At 41.7% G+C, this 21,923-nt stretch overlaps 1 long non-coding RNA gene across 4 annotated transcripts in view; it reads right to left on the reverse strand.

The window, feature by feature from the left end:
* Positions 1-8,103: 8,103 nt before the first annotated feature.
* LOC147370811 (uncharacterized) overlaps positions 8,104-21,923 on the reverse strand; it is a 107,851-nt gene continuing 94,031 nt past the window's right edge. For 3 of the 4 annotated variants that reach the window (XR_015165483.1, XR_015165484.1, XR_015165482.1), the window contains one exon: positions 8,104-10,133. This is a non-coding gene — a long non-coding RNA (uncharacterized LOC147370811). Of the gene's footprint in view, positions 10,134-11,915; positions 12,487-21,923 lie in introns of those variants that run through there. The other variant, XR_015165485.1, reaches the window with a different exon arrangement.

Below are 21,923 nucleotides of genomic sequence, written 5' to 3' on the forward strand. Positions count from 1 at the left end.
TTCCTCCTTCTCTCCATCTCTGAGGAATCCTAGGGAGCACTACACACTTTAAAAAATTACTTGACTAACTGATTTTTCAGTGAGTCCCCCTTCCCCCAACTCTAGTATTTTATTATTCAGTGACTCCTCTTTGGACCAATTTCTATTTCATACTTTGCTTTACATTAATAGAGCAAAGTTTTCTATGAAAAGAGTCAAATAGACTAGGGGCCACAGTAGCTCGGTTTCCTAACACTCCTCGGTGAATCATTTGTCTGTCCCTCGGTGTTCCAGGCAGTCAGACATTCAGGTGCTGAGATTGCCAGGATGTAGATTGAATACTTGCTGTGTTCATGCTTTCGTGTTATAAACTGCCTAGGGAAGAGGCTCTGTCTAATTTCTCTTCATGTCTGTCAATCTCCCACAATGCCCTACACAGAGAAGGTGCCCAGGAACTGTTGGTAGATGATTTGTTGATATACGAACACAGTTTTAATGTTCTGAGCACTTTACACCTTATAAATCACTAGTACAATGGAGAGTGACTAGGGAATGGGTTCCTTAGGGCTTCAGGAGAGGGAGGGGCCCCTTTGAGGCGATGAACACACAGAAGACACTCCAGAGGTGGCAAGTAAAGCTACATGTCTTACCGTCCTCTCCACCTCCTACTCTGTGCCTTGGATCACTGGTTTTAAAACTCTCCCATTTATTTTCAAGAGCCTTTATCCTTCCACCTCGCCATCTTCCATGAGCAGTCTAGCATGTGTCCTAGTTAGAATCAGGGCAAAAATACATGGATGAAATTCAAGACCAGTGTTGATATGACTTGCATTTTTTCTTACAAGAATCAGACCTACCGGAAGACATTATGATGCCCTGAGATCTCTTTGATAATCTTGCTCATCATGAAGAAGAGAAAGAAGGAAGCAAAGGTTAAAAAAACTATTTAACATTCTGCAGTGGGTAGTCCTTTCAAATACAATTAGATTGACACAGTCTTCATTTCTTCTTCTATTTGCAAAAAGACTAATGTCCTCTAAGTTCATCGTGTCTGTCCTCTGCCTTTCAAACCACATTGAGGGTTTTATCAGGAAAGGAATGGATCCTCACTCCCTCCTGTAAATTATATAATTGGAAAGCAATAAATTTAAAGATCTAAAAGAACCACCATAGTGAAACAATAACTTACTCTAATTAATAACCATTTATGTCTCCCATTTGGTGAAGTGCTTTGGAAATGTAATCACCTTTTAGTTTAAAGCATATGCATTTTGTGAGTAGAAAATTATTTCATTTGTGAGAATGAGAATTAAATATGGCTTTTAATCAGCCTGGAGCTATTTAGGGCTAGAGGGACTTTAAAAATATTAGCAGTACTATGAATTTGCTACAGTTGTTTAAAAATCTTATCTTACCATAGATGACAATTTTTCCTTCTTTCTAATCAAGAGAAAATTAAACTTAAAGGATAAAAGTATGTACAATTATATAGTATTAAAGCAATTAGTGTTAAAATTCTCAAATGTCAGCATTATTTTTGAAAGTCTTGTCTTTACTCATGACTTGATGTTTTATGATTTATCATTTTAGGCAACATGTTGCTGTATTTAGAACTAGCCATCCAGGTACTGAGCTCCAACTATAGAAAATTTCTAAAGATATTGCTACCACTGATAAATTCACATTAATGACACTAATTGTTCGGTATCTGTCCTGCCAAGAACAAATGTCATTTTCTGAAAAGTTTAGAGATTGTCTTTTTCCTAACTTCAGACTACCTTGTAGAAATCTTTGTTTAAAATTTGCTTTTAATAAATGTGTGCTGTATCGGAGTTGGGAAGACATGGTGGTCTGCACACTGGGACAATAATATGTGGAAAGTTCTTTGTAAGCTTTTATTGGATTCTCACTATTAGTGTGGTCCAACCAGAATAGTAGTCTTTTTCCCTCCAATATTTTATTACAAAAAAATTCAACATACAGAGTAAGTTATACAGTTCTACGGTAAATCCCTCTATATCCCTCTCTAAACTCTATGATTAGTATTTTGCTATATTTGCAAAAAATAGTTATCACATAACTATTCATCTAGTCGTCCCTCTATCCATCCATCAAGCTACTTTTTAAAATGAAAATCAGATTAAGTTACAAATAATAGTATACTCTCTTATAAATACTTCACTGTGCATATAATAGCTGGAGTTCTCTATTTTGTTATGGAATTTTTGAAAAATATATGTATATCAAAATATGTAAATCTTCAGTACTTCATTTGATAAGTTTTGAGAAGTGCCTGTGTATCTGAATAGTTATTAAAATATAGAACATTATCATCACTGCAGAAAATTCTCTCTTGTCCTGTTCTAGTCAATCCCCTGCTGCTACTTCCCCACTCCGATTTAATCACTATTTGGATTTTTTTTCACCATGGAATAGCTTCTCCAGTTTTAGAACTTTGTATAAACGGAATCATCTATACATACTAAATGTATAAGGTTTCTGTTACTGAGCATAATTCTTTTGAGATTCATCCATTTCATAGCCTATTTAGCAGTTTGCTTCCTTTGTATTACGCTGTAGTATTTCTTTGTGTGAATTTATCAACTTTATCTCTTCTTCTGTTGGTGGTCATTTAGATTGTTTCCAGTCTGGGATTCTTGAATAAAGCTGCCTGTATAAAATTTTTGTTTTTCTTGTAGATCTATACTTCCATTTCTTCTAGTCCCTTAATGCCTCCAGAAAGGAACGTAGCTTTGATTTTCAACACCTTAATTTTAAATTTGGGTGCTTTAAGCCACTAAATTCCAAGTGATTTGTTATATGTGTGTGTGCTCGGTTGCTCAGTTGTGTCCAACTCTTTGCGACCCCATGGACCGTAGCCTACCAGACTCCTTTGCCCATGGGATTTTCCAGGCAAGAACACTGGAGTGGCTTGCCATTTCCTACTCCAGGGGGTCTTCCGGACCCAGGAATCAAACTTGTGTCTCTTGCACCTCCAGCGCTGGCAGATGGATTCTTTACCAGTGTGCCACCTGGGAAGCATCATAGAAAACTAATACAGACTTTGGTACTAGGAAGTGAGGGTATTGTATCACAAATACCCTAAATTATAAAAGTGGCTTTGGAATTGGGCAATGGGCAGAGGCTGGAAGAACTTTTGAGGTGCAGGATTAGAAAGCATAGATTACTTTGAACAGATGGTTAGTAAAAATATGAGTGTTAAAGACTCTGCCACTGAGGGCTCAGAGGAAGTGAAGACTATGGTAGAGAAAACATGAATTGCCTTGAGAATGCCCAAATAGTTGTAAACAAATGATTAGCAGAAACAATGGGCTTTAAAGGCACTATTGATGAGTGGTCTGGAAGAATACATTATTGGGAACGAGAGAAAAGGAGGTCCTTACTATACAAGGCAGAAATTCTGTCGACATTCACCTGAACAACAGAAATTGTAAATGATAAAATTGTATTATTTTCCCAGAGGACCTGTCTAAGCAGAATGTAAATGTGAAACTTGGTTTCTTCTTGATGCTAGTAGAGAACTATGAGAAGAAAGAGATAAACTGAAGTAAAAACTATTAAAAAGAAAATTAAAGGGAATCATAACTTGGAGATTTGGTAAATTATCAGCTGATTCAAATCGCAAAAAATGCTAGAAAATAAGAGATCCACTATCAAGAAGACATGCTCTAAAGATAAGAAGGGGGTGGCAAAGCAAGCTTTGCAAATGCTCCGTAAACATGTGAATCATTACCTATAATAAATCTCTTTTATATTCAATATATCTATAAATATTTCATTGGTTCTATTTCTCTGGAGAACCCAGAATTATATATAGTCATAATGTATTATTATTTTTTTATATATTACTGAATTAACTTTATAAACATTCTGTTAGAATGTCATGAAGGATATTGGTCAATAATTTTATTTCTAATGTCTTTATCTGGCTTAGGTTTCAAGGTAGGCTAGCTTCATAAAACAAATTTTTGGAAAGAGTTTATCTAAGATCAGTTATTTATTTATTATTTAGTTCTTAAAAAATTGACCAAGTTCAGTAGCAAAATAATCTGACCCTGGAGTTTTCTTTGTGTAAAGATTTTAGAGAAAAATTCAGCTTTTCTAATGGAAATAGAGCTATTCATTTTTTCTATTTTCTCTTGTGTCAGTTTGGGAAAGTTGTACCTCAAGAAAAAATTTTTTGTTCTAAATTATCAAATTTATTGTGAATTGTGTCTAAAGCATCTCTTTTATTCTATTCATGTCTACAGGCTGTCTACTAATATTCCGCCTTTAGTTCCTGATATTCATAATTTGCATTCTTTCTCCTTTATTCTTGATCAGTTTACAATGGTTTTACCAATTGTAGAAGGTTGAGGAAATAAAAACGATGCATAATTCAGAGAGCTTAGGTTTATTTGTGTACTAAGAACTGACATGTATTATTTCCCAATTTCTACTACTGTTAAGTCATTTCAGTTGTGTCTGACTCTGTGCGACCCCATAGATGGCAGCCCACCAGGCTCCCCCATCCCTGGGATTCTCCAGGCAAGAACACTGGAGTGGGTTGCCATTTCCTTCTCCAATGCATGAAAGTGAAAAGTGAAAGTGAAGTCGCTTAGTCGTGTCTGACTCTTAGCGACCCCATGGACTGCAGCCTACCAGGCTCCTCTGTCCATGGAATTTTCCAGGCAAGAGTACTGGAGTGGGGTGCCATTGCCTTCTCCTAATTTCTACTAAAGGATCATATAATAAAATATTTATTGCATTAAAATCATACAACTATTTTCCTATTTCTCAGCCTTTCTCCATTTACTAATCTACAGAAAATAATGCAAGAGCAGATGAGTTATATGGAAAAAAAGCCATTGAGTTTGACCAAAACCTATCATTACAGCATCAAGATTAGGCAACATATCCTAGTGGTTAAGAGCTAAGCTTCTGGAAATCAGACAGACTTGTGTTTATATATTGGCTCTAGTGCCTGCTAGCTGAGGACTTTAAACAATTTACCTTATTCTTCCAAGCTCATAATGTTCCTAGGATTAAATAAAATAATACATGTAAAGCATTAAGTATAATTATTGACCCAATGTGTTCAAAGTATTTTAGGCTCTTATTTCTATCACTTTTTTGTTGTTGTCGTTCAGTTGCTAAGTTGTGTCTGACTCTTTGTGAACCCTTGGACTGCAGCACGCCAGGCTCCTCTGTCCTTCACTATCTCCCGGAGTTTGCTCAAATTCATGTCCACTGAGTCAGTGATGCTATCTAACCATCTCATACTCTACCACCCCTTTCTCCTATTGCCTTCAATCTTTCCCAGCATCAAGGTCTTTTCCAATGAGTCGGACCTTGATTCATGGACCTAACCTTCCAAGTTCCTATGCAATATCATTCTTTACAGCATTGGACTTTACTTTCACCACCAGACACATCCACAACTGAGCATCATTTCTGCTTTGGCCCAGCTGCTTCATTCTTTCTGGAGCTATTAGTAATTGCCCTCTGCTCTTCCCCAGTAGCATATTGGACACCTTCCAATTTGGGGGGACTCATCTCCTGGTGTCATATCTTTTTGTCTTTTCGTACTGTTCATAAGGTTCTCATGGAAAGAATACTGGAGTGGTTTACCATTTCCTCCTCCAGTGGACCAGGTTTTGTCAGAACTCTTCACTATGACCCGTCGGTCCTGGGTGGCCCTGCATGGTGTGGCTCACTGAGTTACACAAGCCCCTTCCCCACGACAAGTGTGTGATGATGAAGGGGTTTCTATCACTACCATCTCTATCACTAACCCAGTCGGATTTAATCTTAGATAACAGAGTTCAGCTTATTTTGTGTGTTTTTTTCCCCTCCTGTTATTCATTGTCTAAAGAATTTTTACTTCCTGTCCTAAAGTTTGTGAAATGCTGCTCAGCATTATTTTACTAGTACATGGTTGTAAATTATCTTGAGAGAAATTTTGACATCAAGTGGAATGTTGTCCTTGATTGATTGAAGCGATTTCTGTACCATTTCATTTGCATAGTTCTTTGGGGAAGAAGAGGGTATGACCAAGACTTTTTCCACGTGTTCTTGAAAATTATCTAAATAAGAACAAAAAGGACATTAAAATATAGCCCCAAGCAAACAGGAAACTGACTTTTTCTTTCGGGAACTTAGTCAAAAGCCAACTTTTTGTGGTTTCTGTGAAGGTTCCTCCCACAAAGTTCAGATATCCGTCTTACATTTTCAGTCTCTCTTTCCCTCATCTTCCAGGCTACCTGCAAAGACCTCAGCCCTTCATTCACCTCCCAGAAATTGCCTCCAAAGATGCCTGCACAGATTTTTTTTTTTATTCTTTATTTTTCTTACAAAACAGAATTTTTTCTTCTGTCTAAGATGAAGACAATCTCATAGAAATACCAGACAGCCACGCTGGCTTCAGGCAACTATAAATAATTTCCCTATCCACAACCAAATACAAGTATCAGGCATGCTGTTTATATAGCCCATTAATCATTATTTAGTCAAAGGAAGTGTCAAGCAATGGACAAGCCTGGACAGAAGATGCGTCTTTTGTGGAGAAACTCTTTTGCCTTGTTATACAACTACAGATATTTTATAGCCATATGATTTAGGATAAGACTGTTAAGTTATCCTCAAACTCATGGCAAGCTTTTGACTTTAAAAAAGTGACAGAGCTGGGTCAATTTATTTGGAGAAAAGAAAAAAGAGAACTTGAGGGGCACATACTGTTTGCTTTCCTCATTGCAAGTTCTTTTTTCTTTAAAAATATATATTCAACATGTTTTCATGTAATGTGAACCTGAGTGTGTAGATTGTTTTGTGATCTATTTTTTCACTTCTTTCCATTTTCTATACATAATAATACAGATTATATCAGTCCATTCTAAAGGAGATCAGTTCTGGGTGTTCATTGGAAGGACTGATGCTGAAGCTGAAACTCCAATACTTTGGCCACCTCATGCGAAGAGCTGACTCATTGGAAAAGACTCTGATGCTGGGAGGGATTAGGGGCAGGAGGAGAAGGGGACAACAGAGGATGAGATGGCTGGATGGCATCACCGACTCGATGGACATGAGTTTGAGTAAACTCTGGGAGTTGGTGATGGACAGGGAGGCCTGGCATGCTGCAATTCCTGGGGTCGAAAAGAGTTGGACACGACTGAGCGACTGAACTGAACTGAACTGAACTGAACAGATTATATATTTGTCATCATTGACTAAGGAGCAGTAAATCAGGTTACAATAACTTAGTGTGCTTAGCTATTCTCCTATTGGTGAGAATTTGAATCGTTTCTAATTTGCTAGCTACTATAACAGATATTGGACAAATAACAACTTCGTTAGGCTTCCTTGGTGGCTCAGACAGTAAAATCTGCCTGCAATGCAGGAGACTTGGGTTTGATCCCTGGGTCAGGAAGATCCCCTGGAGAACAGAATGGCAACCCATTCCAGTATTCTTTCCTGGAGAATCCCATGGACAGAGGAAACTTGTGGGCTACAATTCATGGAGTCACAGAGTCTGACACGACTGAGCGACTAACACTAACACTTTCTTAAGGACTTCATTATCTTAATTATCCTCTCTCTTTTGGGGTTATTTTCTTTGTATATACTACCAACAGCTCTGTATATCATATTAAAACTTTCTTTTGGGGGGATGATCTGAAGGAAAGCTTTATTTTAAATTAATTCTTTGTAATCAGATTTTACTTCAAATATTTGAGCACTGGTTTATTTTTTACAACCACATTCCTTACTTTTATTCAACCTATGAGACATTCCAGAATCATAGAGTCAAAATAAGAACTTTGGAAATAGCTTATTCAACTATTACTATTGTACCTTACGTATTATACTAATCCCAATCCTCCCCCCTTTTTATAAATGAGGAAAGTGAGACCTGGAACAGAAACTCTGAGAGTGAAATGCTAGTACTTTCGTCTTGTATTTGAATATGACATTTTGCATTTTGAAAGTTTTACCTTGAACTATTACCTATAATTACCCCATTATATTGTCTCAATGGTCCCATGAAATTAAAAAGACAAACTTGTTGCCTTTTTAAAATTTTACTTTGATTTTTAGAGGAGACATTAAAACCTTAAAGTCACAGAGTTAACTTTTTTTTTAACTTTTTATTTTGTATTGGGGTATAGCCAATTAACAAACAATGTTGTGACAGTTTCAGATGAACAGCAAAGGGACTCAGCCATACATATACATTCTCCCCCAAACTCCCCTTCCATCCAGGCTGCCACATAACATTCAGCAGAGGTTCTCTGTGCTATACAGGAGGTCCTTGTTTGTTATCCATCACACAGTTAAGCCAGAATACAAACTCATTTTAGTGACTTCTTTTCCATGATTCTGTCCTCAAGACTACAAATATTCCAAAATTAGAAACATAAATTAATTCACATGTGTGGGAATGTTAACTTGCTACTTTTTATAACTGTTATAAAACTGTAGACTTTCCAACACTGGATTTTATCATTTCAAATATCTGATCATTAAAAACATTATTCTGATTAGATAAGTGGGCAGTTTATAATTTAGAAATTAATTTTGTAAAGTATTTATTGGGTGCCTTCTATATGTCAGACACTCTCCTCAGAACTAGGGATTCAGAAATAAGCAAAATAGACACAATCCTTGCCCTTATGGTTTATATACATTGAATTAAAATGTTCAACCTTACTAACAATCAAATGTGCACATATAGAAATGCAGCAACCATGAACTTTTAATTATTATTGTATCATATTAGCTCTTTAAAACAAAAAGAGACAATGCTCAAGACTTCCAAGTGTGTACGAAACTGATATCTCATACACTAGATAAGAGGAACTCCAAGATAGAACCCTCTGCTGGGAAAGAAATTTTGCAATAGAAACAGAGCCTATGAAATGCCTATAGGTTTTGGTTCAGAAGTCTCACTCCTTGGAATCTTAACAGAAAATACTAGATGCACAAAGATATTCTTTTCAGAGATCTTCATAATAGTTTAACATTTTTTTAAAAGGAAGGATGATAATAAGAACAAGGAAGAAAAACATGAGGTATCCACACGATAGACTTAAATATCAACTTTCAGATAAAACATTTTAAATACTTTGTATAGGGGGAAAAAAACAAAAGACTATGTAAAATGGCATAGTCAGTATGAATATGCCTCTCCTGGAAGGAGAAATATCAGAATGATAATATTATGGGTAGTTTATTTTTTACCTCCTGTTACATTTTTTGGTACTTTTTAGAGTTCAACAGCAAGATTTTATTACTCTTATCAACAGGAGAAAACTTTAGCTCTCCATCCCTCACCCCCCTCCCCATACCCTCCCACTCGCACTCACTGTATTCCCACCGCCACCAAATAATGTCTTAGCCACAGCCGTATTTGTCTTTGTGGAGTTGCAGCACTGAAAATGCTAATGGGACGAAAAGGGTACCAGAGGATGTGTGAGAACTGTGTTTTCTTTTTTTCAATTGTCATCTTATATTTAACTCTGAATAATTCTTTTCCCCTCTTTTATCATATTTGTGCCGGACTTACATATAACAGAGGTCCCCAAAGAGAATTTAAACATTAATGTTAGGTTAAAACTTCATCCTACTGCCTTTATACACTGGATCAGAGCCCACACGTATCATAAATGTACCTGAAGTTTCATTCAAACAGCTTTGCGCAACTAAAATTAATCTCTTACTGGGTAAGCGCCCTGTGTCCCTGATCCCATATTATCCTCCAGCCCTAGTCATCCAGAAAAGATGGAAATGAATCCTAGCAAAAGGCTCAAGAAAACCTGCCAGATGCACAGGAGGAAATGTCTTTATTCAGCTTTGTCCACAGCTTTTCCATGAACTGCTGTGGGTTTATCTGGATGGAATGTTCCGTGCTGGCAATGGCAAGGTCAACTCAAGAGTTAAACCTGACCAGGTCAGAAATGTGCTAGGGAGTGGTCTGAGGGACTGGAGGGCGTGGAGGCGGTGGAGGGGGTGGGGGCTGGCAGGCACTCAGGGGGTTTGTGATCCTGTCCATCTGTTCTCAGGGCCTTGAGAGACTTCCGATGACCTGCCCCTCCTCTCCTCCAGTCGCTTCTGCTTGTCTTGATGCCAGATGCCATGGAGCTGTTAGGATCACTGATCTAAATGCAATGAAACAGTAAAACGAGTTTTGGTTACCGATGGAATTTCCACCCAGTAGCAATTTGTTGTTGATGCCTTCCGAATCCTTAAAGAAAAATCCTTAATAAGCTTATGTTTAATATTGCACTCAATTGGAAATATTAGCTAGGAAAGCCTAGCTCTGAAGGATTTAGATTATATATGTTTATTTCTTTTATTACTAATGCACATTTATATGTGTGCATTATTTAACAATTAGATTCAGAACAAAATATTATTATACTATATCATGTTGTATTATTGAGTGCATGCATGTTCAGTCACTTCAGTTGTGTCTGACTCTTTGTGACCCTATGGACCATAGCTCACCAGGCTCCTCTGTCCATGGGATTCTCCAGGCAAGAATACTGGAGTGGGTTGCCATGCCTTCCTCCTGTTGTATTATTATGTTATACTAAATAAAACCTTTAAGATGAAACTAATCCTCAATGCCCAAATAGTTTCCAAAAGAAAATATTTAATATAAATCAACTTGGAACTCTGACAATGCACCTTGTATTGAGTAAGTTCTACTGAAATATTTGTATTCAACTGAAAAACATGCTAGAAAGAGAAGCAAGGAGTCAGGATGCTGTGTGAAAACTCTGGTCTGGCTAACCAGCTGCAGAATTTGGGGAAGAGTTTACTCTCCACCTTTGAGCCTCAGTTTCTGTATGTGTAAAATGAGATCATTGTAAAACAAGGACCTCAAAGTCTTCATCCAGTGTTCTGACACAGAGCTGATGGGCTGGGCTCTCAGGAGTCTATGTGTCATCCATGGTGGTTACTAAGGAAAGGAATTCCAGGGTCCACACTCTTGACTGCCTCTACTGCAAGTCTCTAAGCATTGATGATGCAAGAGTGTGTGTCCATGACTTCAGGCAAACATACATGTTCCAAAGACTAATAATAGTGAGACACAAGGAGGGACAGGAACCAGAGAGAAAAAGATGGTTCTGGGGTTGTGGGCAGGGCCAAACATCATTGAATAGAAGCACAGCATTGAGAGAAGCTAGCCTGAGCACCAGTCCCCATAGCGAGACCCGATCTCCTCTGCCATCCCTTAGAAAGGACCACTATAATCCGCCCTCACCAAGAGTAAACAATTCCTTTATCCTCCATGATTTTGAGGTTGGGGCTTCCCTGGTAGCTCAGCTGGTAAAGAATTTGCTTGCAATGCAGCAGACCCTGGTTTGATTTCTGGGTCAGGAAGATCCCCTGGAGAAGGGATAGACTACCCACTCCAGTATTCTTGGGCTTCCCTGATGGCTCAAATGGTAAAGAATCTGCTTGCAGACCTCGATTTGATCCTTGGCTTGGGAAGATCCCCTGAAGGAGGGCATGGCAACCCATTCCAGTATCCTTGCCTGGAGAATCCCATGGACAGAGAAGCCTGGCAGGTTAAAGTCCATGTAATTGCAAAGAGTCGGACAAGACTGAGCAACTAAGCATGACACAGCACAAGATAAGAATCCCCCCCAACCCTCCTCCCCAGGGTTCATAACTGGCCCTTGAAATTCCAGCAGCAAAATACATATAGGCTTATGATGGTTTATTACAGTAGAATTATTTGTTTATTTCACCAGCTCTTGCTGGGTATCTTTTTATTGCAAGAAAGCTGTGGAGACTGGAGGCATAAAGAGGGTATAGTCCCTACCCTCAAGGATAGCAAAGACTTGCACATAACCATTAACTCCTTCTCAGTTCTATGGGATTTACAACGTGCAGTAGAGTCATCAGAGACATGATCATATGGTACCTACAGTGATGTCTTCTTACATCCATATACTATCTCCTGGGCCAGTTATGAAGTTGCTGACTTTCAGTGTGAAGTGCCCCCTTCTCTGCTCTGCAGCTGGGTTCCTGCAGACTGCAGCTCTGCTCTGCCAGCGGGCTCTGTGCTAGTTTCTGCCGTCATAGCTGCGAGGCTGAAAGAGGAAGAGCCTCGCTTTGTCTTGTCTGCCTCCTGGTCCTGGGAGTGTCACTCCAGCCAGGCTTCTTCACTCCAGAAGTGACAGTGCCTTCCCAGAGCAATAACTGAATCCAGTTTGCAGTTTTCCCAACACTTAGAATCCGCTTTGTGGAGTGGGCCGCCAGGGCCACAGCTGGCAGTAGGCTTCGCCGAGTCTGGGTCCCACAGTCCTGGGAGCTCAGAGACACCAGCACCAGCAAGTAGCATCCACTCTTCAGAGGTCCAAGTTTCAGTTCCATGGGGCCTGCCCTCGTGATTTCTAAGTTTTAATCATGTAACCTCTTCCCTTTGTTTCCTCAGCCCTGGGGGCGGTAGCTACTTCCTGCAGTGACAACCTCCATGGTATCTGAAGACTTCCCTTTTCATCTTTCACTTACCTGTGAACATCTCCAAATAAGGGATTTGGTTTCTGTCTCCTGATAAGACTCTAATGGATGAGACTCCTTGGATAAATTGAGAGTCAGGAGAGAGAAGAGTGAACATCATGAGTTTTGGAGTCACCCAGACCTGGATTTGAATTATGGTTCTGATCTTCCTGACCCAGGCGTGGAACCCGTGTCTCTTATATTTCATGCACTGGCAGGAGGGTTCTTTACCACTAGCACCACCTGGGAATCCTTCTTATACTTTTAACAGCTACCTAATTCCTTCCAGCCTTGATTAGCTGCTAACAAAGATGGGGTTTCCAGCTGTCGTGAGGCTAGCTGAAGGTCTTGGCACAAATGGCCTGCTCAGTGATAGCAGCCGTAACCATTATCAGATTGTTAGCTTCTAAGGCCAAAGCCAAGATCTTGTACATCTTACCATTCCCAACAGGATGTACCATAAATCTATTTATGTGAGATATACTTAATAAGGTGATACTGAATGAAAAAAGTACTTAAGCTATTCATGGATGAAGTGAAGTACTTAACTTGCACAGATCTAACATGAAACCCTTTGTGGTGGTCAGGTTTTATCTTGAAGTTATGGTTTAGAACATCTTTTTAAATTGCTATTTTAAAATAAAGAGTAGTGAATTGACCTGGATGATAAGAAAAGAAAATCTGTGTCATTCATTCTTCTATCAGCCTGGCAAGTTGTCTCAGAGCCTGACGAATAGGATGTCAGAATGTACCATAACTTCTAGAAAGAAGCCAAATTGGGTCGGCGAGTGACACATTTGGGGCTCTTCCCAGCTACAAAGCAGACACTAGTTTTGTTTTTTGTTTCATGGAATACGTCATAAAGAGAAAGATTTTGACAACTCATATAATCAGTGATATCTCTTCTGAGTGTTGAATTCAAGACTCTAATGTAAACCCTGAAAATGAACGAGGTCCCAAAGGAGTGTCCGGGGCCTTCGCAAGTCACTGTGGATAAAAGTCGTTCCAATGCCAGAGGGGAGAACAAAGCATCTATTCTTTTCAGTACAACAGATAGATAGACACCCAATCTGGGTAACGGCTGTGTACACAGGAGAAGGAGGAAGTCCGCAGTGCTTTCTTGTTTCACATTTAGGGTTGTGTGGGGTGGGGCCTGATAAAGGTATTTGCGTCTAAGTGTGGAAGGCTTCCCCAGTCCTGAAGGCCTGGATGGGGATGTGGAAGAACTCAGTTCATTCCAGAACATTGCCTTCCCACAAAAGCCTACAACATCTATAAAGAGAAAAACAGCTGCCCCAAGATCCTAAATCATTCGTTTCTCAAATAAGCCATGAATCTTAGCTAACCAGGGGTGCAGGTTTGAAAGAACCATAGTTTGCTATCCTCTTGAATGGCTTTCCTAGCCTTGAAGTAGCTTTTGATTTCTTTGTGAAACAGTGTGACCCTAAACACAGGAAAAGAGACTGCAGCGTGCAGGAAGAACCGGAGAGCTAGTCATTCTGTTTCCAGAAGACTTTTCTTGTTTCCATCCATTTATTTGGGGGTTGGCCAAGGCCGTGTCCTCCAGAAAGCCTTTTCTGAGCATGCACCCTTCTCTTAGAGCAGGTGGGCATTGCAATGAACACAGAATCCCACCTGGACTGTGAGCCAGACACTGTGTTTGCTCTCTGACAGTCACACACACACAACACACACACACACTGCACAAAAGAGAGAGAGAAAGAAAGAGGAAGGAAGGAAGAAAGGAGGGAAGAGAGGGAAAGAAAGGAAAAGAGAAGGAAGGACAGAGACAGAGGGAGGGAAGCAGGAAGGAAGGGAGACAGGAGAAAGGAAAAGGAGGCAGATGGGAGAGAGGCAGGAAGAGAGAAAGAGAAAATTAAGAGAGAGAGAATCATTCAGAAACAAAGTGTTCTCAGGCTGTGTGAGAAACAGCCGTTTGTAGAGATCATTGCTACTACACAGACGGAGATTATCTTTTCTTGGATTAATCATTGCCCAGGCTGGAGGTGGAGCACCTGAACCATCTGCACAGAGCACCTGGGGAAATAAGTCTGGGTAACCTGTGAGGGTGAAGCGCTCTGACTGTGTCTTGGACGTTCATTAGGGTGTGGAGTCACCTTCGCTGCATTAATACGCTGCAAGCTAGGGCTTTACCCCTTGGTCTGGACACATGGCTGGTGGTGGTCCACCAGGACGCCAGGTTTACAAACAGAGACAGCAACTTTCAGCAAACTGGGGCCAGGGCAGAGATGGCAGTGAGGGGAAGATTACCAGATTAGATCAAAGCCAGAGGGGACCTCTAGCTGATGACTATGCTTCAGGCATGTTCAATGACAGCAGCTTGAAGGCCAGGCAAGGCACAGAGGCCTGTGTACCCTTTAAGCTGAACCTGCACGTCGTCCGTGCCGCTGCTGCCAGTCCTCAGCTGGCTCTCAGTTATCTCAGGACACCAAATCTGTGTGTCTCTGCCCCGCCATGCCCAGCCATTTCATTACCTTGTGGTTTCTTTTCCTCTTTGGTTTCCTAGCTACACTTCTTTCGAAAACTGTTAACTTTCTTAGTTAAATTAAGGTATAAAGGGAATGCTTACATCTTAGCTAGGTAATATAAAGAGAAAAAAAAGCACTCATACGTAGACTAGGCATAAGTGAACATACAATCGTATGTCTGTACAGGCTTGGGAGCAGTGGAATGCTGTTCAGTCCCAAGTCTTTAACTAACAGCCTTAGACAGGAACTTCCCTGGTGATCCAGTGATTCCATGAAGGACGTGCAGGTTCAATCCCTGGTTGGGGAGCTAAGATCCCACCCACATGTCTTGCTGCCAAAACCCATAAAACAGAAGCAGTATTGTAACAAACTCAATAAAGACTTTAAAAATGGTCCATATTAAAAAAAAAAAACAACCCCCCCAAAAAAAAAAAAAAATAGCCTCAGACAAGTTAACCTCTCTGAGCCTTGATTTCCCTGTCTATTAAATGAGGGTGATAATCATACCCATTTCACAAGACTGTGATAATAAAGATCAAATAAGTTAACAGGATTGTGGTAGAGGCTGCTCCACGTCCATCTGTAATATCTATTCCCTCCTTTTTTCTAGTAATGAAGTTTTACCTGGATTCATGGCCATCTGAAGGAAAAATTACATCTCTGAGTGTCCCTGCAGTTAGTAATTCCATTTGACTCAGTTCTAACCAATGAGTTACACATGGGGGCATGGTGGTCAACTTTTAGGAAATGTTCTTAAGCTGGAAAAGAAATGCCTTCACATCTTCTTCTTTTCTTGCTCATTAGAATGTGGAAGTGATGGCTAGAGCTTGAGCAGCCTTCTTAGTCCAGTAGACAGTGCACTAACCATGGTGGAAGAGGCATCCTCAATATGAGGATTAGGAGAATATGTTGCCTCACCAATTTAGGGACAACGCCCTTTGTCAGCTTGGAAGCAGTTATGGAACGAGAACGACGCCCCTTTTCCCTAGGCAACATAATTCTCCTAAAAGAAAAGGGGGGGATGAGAGAGTCATTTCCTAGGCAGGTTGATAAGGAGTCTAAGGGTCCCCAAGGAGAGAGGGATCTGGAATTCTCAAGGAGGAAGAAAGGACAAACTTTTTTCCTTCTACATCCCTTAGGATTATATAACAATAATGTATCCTGCCTGAGGACAGTCTCTGGATTAAACCTTCTGGTTAATTCTGTTACCTTAAAATGTAGATTATGGGAGTAGGTCTGGTGAGGTCTTTACAACCTCCAGACATTCTTTGGATTCATTGGAGAGTATATAACTTCATTGCCTACACTAGCAAGTGGGTACTCTTTCTGCCCCCTTCTGATGCCTATGTCAGAAGCTTTCTCTATCTCCTTTATACTTTAATAAAACTCTATTACACACACACACACACAAAAAAAAGAATAAAGAAGACTGGATTCCTGTAAAGTTTGAGGGTGCCATTATACAGCCCTTAAGTGCCTACTTTGGGATTCATTACAAAAGAGTAATGAACTAACTTTTGAAAAAAAAAAAAAAAAACACCATTTTGAGAGAGTCCTCAGGTACCATTACACTACAATCTAACTAGGGCTATAGAGTATGCAGAGTGATTAGAATAGGAGAGATCTTATCGTCATTTTTTCTGATTTTTAGGAAATACATATCAAAGTTCTCAAAATTACAGACATGAAGCAGATGGGTCAAGAGGGCCAAAGAGGGAGTATTGCTCTACCCCTCCATGACCTTGGCACCATTCCCAAGGCTATATGGATAGGACAAGAAATACAGTCTTTACCAGGCAGAGGCTATGGGCCACCAGCCAGAAGGGAGCACTCAGCCTCCTGGCCTCACTTTATCCCCACTGCTAATCCTCTTCTGCAAGCAGCAGTATGACCTGGAAAGGGGGAAAGGACAGAAAGTGCCCCCATGAACCACACAAACTTCGGACATCAGTAGACCTGAGTTTGTGCCCTGGCACCTCCATCCACTTGCTGTGTGACTTTGGGCTAGTTTCGAACCTCTCTGAGCTCCAGTCTCTTCACATCAAAATGGATCATGGGATATTACTAGCTCCTTGGCGTTGCTGTAAGACTTAAACAAAATGTCAAGTTTTGAACATAGTGCCTGACACATTATAAGTATTTGGTAAATGTTTAGATGTGAAACCTGAACTTCATCTCACCATTCCCAACCACAGCCACAGGCTTCATCCAGAACCATTTGACTCTCTGCAGCAAGGGCTCTTTCCCCAGCTGTGCCTTTTGCTCACTACTCTCTACACATAGCTCCATTGCTTCTTTCTGTCTCTCCTTATCTTCCACAGATTTTCCAGGCACCTTTAAGGCCTCCTTGACTTTCAGCCCGGGGCAGTCTCTCTCTCTTATTCCTGGACGGTGCCAGCATTTGATGTCCAACCACTCATTAACATTTACTGCCTCAGATTGGTATTGAATTTCAAAGTGCGTGTCTCATCTTGCCAGCCTTACCTTATGCTCTACACGGGTGTGGCTCATGCCTGTTGCACCTTCTATCCCCTCAGCCCTTAACTCAATGAACACTTGCTGAGCAAGGAAACCAAACCCAATTATCCAGAGCCCTCTAACTAATTTCTCTTTTGGAGTCCTTTTTGAACCTACATGCCTATTGGGTGGGCTTCCCAGGTGGCACTAGTGGTAAAGAACTCACCTGACGTGGATTCTCTCTGGGTTGGAAAGATCCCCTGGAGGAGGGCATGGCAACCCACTCCAGTATCCTTGCCTGGAGAATCCCATGGACAGCAGAGCCTGAAGGCTACAGTTCATGTGGTTACAAAGAGTCAGACAGGACTGAAGCAACTCAACATGCATGCATGCCTATCGGGCATCAGTGTTCCTCAGAGTTCAAAGCACATGGACAGTGGTGCCTTCCTGTGACATCATCAGGGGTTCAGTTACCTTTGCTCCTGAGCATCCAACTCAGGACCAATAGCACAGATTGCTTGGCTGACCCTGGTCAGTCATGGGGAATAAGAGGAAAGGTGAGAGAGGATTTCACTTAGAAGAAACTCATTACTCCAAACAAGTAAAATGATGTAGAGAAATGTTTTAGGGGTGGTAAGTCAATACTAATATTTGGAGTTTGGGAGCACAAGGGATTTGTCTTTTGAAAGAAGAATACTGCGATGGAAGCCATCACTATTGTTTTGAATACGAGAATGCTTTTGTCTTTTAAAAATCTATTTATTCTTGACCGCACTGGGTCTGTGTTGCTGCCTGAGGCCTTTCTCTAGCTGTGGCAAGCCAGGGCTCCTCTCTTCTTGCCGAGCACGGGCTCTAGCATGCACAGGCTTCAGTAGTTGCTGCATGTGTGATTAGCTGCTCCCTAGCATATGGGATCTCAGCTCCGGGTGCTAAGTCACTCCAGTTGTGTCTGACTCTATGTGACACCATGAGCCTGCCAGGCTCCTCTGTTCATGGGATTCTCCAGGCAAGAATACTGGAGTGGGTTGCTATGTCCTCCTCCAGGGGATTTTCCTGACCCAGGGACCGAACCTGCATCTCTTACACCTCCTGCAATGGCAGGCGGGTTCTCTACCACTAGCACTAGCTTGGATCAAACCTGTGTCCCTGCACTGGCAGACAGATTCTTAACCACTGGCCCATCAGGGAAGTCCCTGCATTTGTCTTTTTAAACAGGTATGCTGGACTTGTTTCTTGTGCACGCTGTCTCCAGTGCCTTAAGGGAATGAACAGAATGGCAAGAGCACTGAGCTGGTCACTCTGGAACAGGGTTCCTCCCCGGGACCGGAGGCACTGCCTTCCTCCAAGGAAGCTGGAAAGATCCACAGGACTGTTAGGTCATCCCAGCTGCATGGTGGGACAGAAATATTACAAAAGGAATTCTCCCGCCATCACTATCGCTTTTCAGGTAATTGAGGACTCATTAGGGATGCTTGTTAACAATACAAATTCCCTCGTTTCTAACTCCAGCCTACCCACCCCCAGGGACTCAACAGGGCTATGGTAGGACTCAGGAATCTGCATTTCCACCCAAACTTCAAGTGCTCTCGATGCAGGGCATGGCTCACAGACTACACTTTGAGAAACACTGCTTTAAAAGAAAGACCTTTCACTCTGAACAGGAGCCACTACTGCCTTCCCTCTTGCACCCCTTCCACCTTAGATGTGGCAATAATAAAGCAATGAGTTAATCATCTCAGTTAAAATGCAGACGGAGCAGTAATTTGAGTACAGTTTTGGACTAGAGACACTCCGGTTCTGGAGGTGTGTGGGTGGTTGGCCCTTTCAAGGCAACTTGCTCTGAAGGGTAGGTCAAAATGTTTTGGCGGGGGGGGGGGGGGGGGGGCGGTGAAGGGCATGTCCTGGAAGTGCTCCCTAACTGTGGACAAGAGAAGGACATTGGCCACCAGCTGCTGTGGGAAGGTGACTCATCAGCCTATGTGGCAGTAACCACTGGCTGGCGGAATGACTCCCTTGGCCGTGGGGGGCCGTGGGGGAGGTGATGGCTGTGACTGGAGAGAGCAGTGCATTCCAGAGGAGAACCGGACCTCCTGCAAGGATGCCGATCTGCGCTGTCAGTCACCTTGGCAGCAACGGAGGAGGGAGAGGGAGGGGTAGATGAGCGGTCTCAGCAAGATGGCAGAGGCACCATTTAGTCATTGGTGTGAACAGCCTTATGTTCACTACCCCGGACTCACCCTGCCTCCTTCTCTCCCCCATCTCTAAATCCAATGACTAAATCTGGTCCATTCTACACTTTAACGTCTTCCAGGTGCCCCCTCTACCACTACCTTTGTGTCACTGCCGTCATATATCACCCATCTTTCTCTTTCTGTGTATCCCCACCATTATGACCCAGGCTTGAGTCCTGTCATCGCTCACTTGGACTCCTGTCCCTGCCTCCTGCCTCCCTATCTCTAATCCATCCGTCCTACAGCCACCAATGTGTTCTCTCCAAAAGTGAAAATCCAAGCATAGCATTCCCTTACTTAAAATTCACAGCTAGAAGGGGAAAAAAAAATCCTCAGCTTACCACAGCTCAGTGGTTCTTGAACTTCACTGTGCCTCGGAATCACCTGGGGGCTTGTTAAAACACAGCATGGGGCCCCAGCTGGAATGTTCTTCACTCTTCCACATCTTCCTCCTTTACCCACTGAATTCCTGACCCTATAATCTCTGTGAGGCCTTCTCCATCTCTTTGCCTTCATCCTCACTCCACCTCCCCCACCATCATCATCATCACCACCCACACATGTTGAGTGCTTGCTATGGTGCATTCCGCTGAATCATCACGGGAAAAAAAAAAAAATCCATGATGTGGGTCCCATTATTCTTCCCATATAATAAAGGTGTTGAAACTGGGGCTCAGATAGGTTCAGAAACTTGGCCCAGTCAGACGACTAGAAAGCAGTGAAGTCAGAATTCAGTGCCTGGGCTCAGGACCCCAGCAAATATCAACTCATCCAGATGGAATTAAACCTTTCTTCCTCAATGCTCTCAGAACACTCTTCCTATCACACATCTAAATCCACACACAACCAGGCTGAGTTATTTGAGGGTGGGTCTTCACCGTTGTTTCCTATGCCTAGCCCACAGAGTGAACTCCATGCTGGGTGAATTACGCGCACTGGAGTGCTGGCAAACGTAAATTTTTTGATGGGCCAGAAGAAATGAGAAATATTCCAGATTACTTAAACTCCTTATAATACGCAAACTCAACATATAACATGCCAACAGGTACCGTTTCATATTGGGGATACACAAGTATCACTCTATATTAGGGGAAACCCTGAGACAAATGAAAATACAAAGAACATGATTGCCATTAAGTCGTCATTTTGACCTTTCCATCTTTTAGACATATTCAAAGTACATGGAGGTTTCTCTCTGGAATAGCATGATGGCAGAAGTGTTAATTTTACAGGAAAGTTTGGTTAAGTCTTTTCTACTGATGCAGAAAAATAACTTGAGAAGTCAGCATATTAAGCAAAAAAAAAAAAAAATTTACAGGAGTATGTGTTTAAGAGTGAAATTTCACATGTATTTGGAACCAAGGCTGAAACAATGCTTTCTGTAAATGAGCACCATTCACTAGAGAATACAACTTATCTTCCACATACAAATCCAAAGTATAAGCAAATGGCAACTTTTTGCTTCTCTCTTTTACTAGGAAGGAAATTGTTGCCAGCTAGCCGCCAGGGCATCTCTCCCCTGCTGCATCTTTGCTTTCCTGGGTTAAGACGTTAGATTTTTGGTTAAGAAAGGGGAAAAAAATGAGAGTAAAAGTGACCTGTCAGCACTGATTTTCCAGAGCTAGGGCCTGCCTCATGGCTCCTCCCCATCTCACTCTGGGCTTGGGGCCATGCAGTGCCAAAGGTAGTGCTCCTTTTCCATCTGACTTCAAAGCCTTTGTCAAAACGAACCATAAGTTAACAGGCTCTGTCAACATGGATGCCTCTTTGAAGGCACGTTAAGGCCAAGCGTCAAAGGCAGCTTGGAAGGCAGTGAAACAAGAGGAAAAGCCGCACCTCTCCCCTCCTGCAGTGTGCTTTCTAACTCTCTTGCTACCAACTGTACAAAACCCTGTTCTCTCTAGGTTTTGGACCCAGAGTAGCTCACTGTCTGGGCCTCTGTGTCGTCTCCCTCCACTTAGAAGCAAAGCTTTCAGGCCTTCTGGAACCTGCTGAGGCCCGGAGCTGGGGCTCCTCCTTGGTGGCAATGGGGAAGCTTGGAGTTCCTTTCACCCAGTGGGCATAGAGGTGACTTCATTCTGCAACTCCCTGAGTCTGGTTTTCCCTTCCCTACAAGTCAGTAAGCACAAATCTGTGCGGAGAAGCCTGGAGTTCTAAGCATTCGCTCAGCAGAAGGGGAAAAAAAAAAAAAAAAAACATACCACTTTTCCAACCCAGCCCTGTTAAGGACATGGTCTCAGACATTTCCTGCCTGAGC

The sequence above is a fragment of the Bos grunniens genome, chromosome 6 (assembly GCF_055505025.1).
Source record: "Bos grunniens cultivar Pamir isolate PY7600 chromosome 6, Bosgru_T2T1.0, whole genome shotgun sequence".
Taxonomy (NCBI): Eukaryota; Metazoa; Chordata; class Mammalia; order Artiodactyla; family Bovidae; genus Bos; species Bos grunniens.